Source organism: Sorex fumeus, unplaced genomic scaffold (genome assembly GCF_029834395.1).
Source record: "Sorex fumeus unplaced genomic scaffold, SorFum_2.1 ptg000099l, whole genome shotgun sequence".
NCBI classification, from domain to species: domain Eukaryota; kingdom Metazoa; phylum Chordata; class Mammalia; order Eulipotyphla; family Soricidae; genus Sorex; species Sorex fumeus.
The window spans coordinates 4471774-4473853 of NW_026606156.1; the positions used below are offsets into that span (position 1 = coordinate 4471774).

At 43.8% G+C, this 2080-nt stretch overlaps 1 pseudogene; it reads left to right on the plus strand.

Moving 5' to 3' along the window:
* Window positions 1-382: 382 nt before the first annotated feature.
* Window positions 383-1008, plus strand: LOC130042369 (60S ribosomal protein L26-like; annotated as a pseudogene).
* The last annotated feature ends 1072 nt before the right edge of the window (window positions 1009-2080 follow it).

A 2080-nucleotide genomic window follows, 5' to 3' on the forward strand; every position in this document is an offset into this window, starting at 1 on the left:
ATCCGCCCAGGATGGGAGATGCATGCTGAAAGTAGACTATATACCGAACATCATTGCCACTCAATGCCTCTTTTGCAAACCACAGCATCCAAAGGAGAGAGAGATTAGAGGGGAATGCCCTGCCACAGAGTCAGGGTGGGATGGGGGGATGGGGGTGGGAGGGATACTGGGATCCGTGATGGTGGGAAATGGGCACTGGTGGAGGGATGGGTATTTGATCATTGTATAATTGAAACCTGAGCACAAAATTTGTAAGTCTACAACTGTACTTTATGGTGTCTCACTAATAAAAATTTTAAAAAAATAAATACAAAAAATAAATTTAAAAAAATCATAGGGCTCTTTTCCCTTCTGCAGCCGTTACTGAGGTAGTAACTGCAAAATGAAGTTCCATCCTTTTGTGACTTCTGACCAGAGCAAGAACCATAAGAGGCATTTCAATGCACCTTCCAACATTCGTAGGAAGATTATGCCTTCCCCTCTTTCCAAAGAACTGACACAGAAGTACAGTGTGATTCATGCCAATCCAGAAGTGCGATGAGGTTCAGGCTGTGAGAGGACACTACAAAGGTCAGAAAATTGGGAAAGTAGTTTACAGGAAGAAATATTTTGGGGCTGGAGCGATAGCACAGTAGGTAAGGTGTTTGCCTGGCATGCGGCCGACCTGGGTTCGATTTCCAGCATCCATATGGTTCCCTGAGTACCGCCAGGAGTAATTCCTGAGTGCATGAGTCAGGAGAAACCTCTGTGTGCTGCCGGATGTGAACCAAAAAGCAAACATAAATAAATAAATTAATATTTTATCTATATTGAACAAGTCCAGCCGGAGAAGGCAAGTGGCACAACTGTCCATGTGGGCATTCACCCCAGGAAGGTGATTATCACTAGCCTAAAACCAGACAAAGATCGCAAAAAGATCCTTGAACACAAAGCCAAGCCTCGCCAAGTAGAAAAGGAGAAGGGCAAATATAGGGAAGAATCACTTGAGAAGATGCAGGAATAAAGTTATATACAGCTTGATTAAAAACTGCAAAATGGGCTGGAGTGACAGCACAGCGGGTAGGGCGTTTGCCTTGCACGTGACCGACCCAGGTTCGATTCCCAGCATCCCATAGGGTCCCCTGAGCACCGCCACGGATGATTCCTGAGTGCAGAGCCAGGAGTAACCCCTGTGCATCACCAGGTGTGACCCAAAAAAGGAAAAAAAACACCTGTAAAATGAAAACAAAATCATAGGGAAGTTTATGACAGAGATCGCATGTAACCTTCACATGCTGATGTTCTGTAGTCCTGCAGAGAGATAGTTTAAAATAGAGACCCAGCTCTGGATTCGTTCTCAAGCCCTGCTTCCACCAAGAGTTAGTTTGAACAAAATATTTCAAAAGAGGAGAATTCTTCCCATCTTCCTGTGACATTTTGGTGATTCTCTATAGCCATAATCAATGCAAATCCTTGCCCATTAACACATTGATCTGTCAAATTACCATGATTTATGAAATTGAGGCTTTTAACTTAATATTATTTCTGTCACTATTCCTCTCTTCCTCTCATTTTGGACCTAATTTTCTCAGCGCATTTTGTCTAAATGGGCAGAATGGATGTTGGACTCTGCCTGCACGGCGACTCACGGATACATTTAAAAGGCTGAGTTTGAGCCATGATTTTGCCATGGGGACTCGAAATAGACAGGCCAGCCTCCTAATAGATGGGGGGAAATGCTGCATTTTTATTGATGTCTTCAGGTGACAAGCCGTGATGGATGGTCTCACAAGTTCCCACCGTCTTGCTCCTCGCTGCCAGGCAAAGGATGGTGGCACGGCTGCCAGTTCGGTTATCTACAGCTCCCAGCCTGATGGCAGCGGTTGAAAGTCATTTGTTTGCACTTCTAACAAGTATATTTGCTGGGGTAGTTTATTCAAGAAAGCATAATTTTATAACTCGTTGTTTAAGGCACTTTTGTCATCGATGAAGGTCTCTTTTCCTGGGATGGAGTGCTAATAAGAGAATATCTGGAAAATGTGCATCACTCTATTGAAAGATCAGGGCAAACATTTCACTGAACAATGCTGAAGTCATTAGG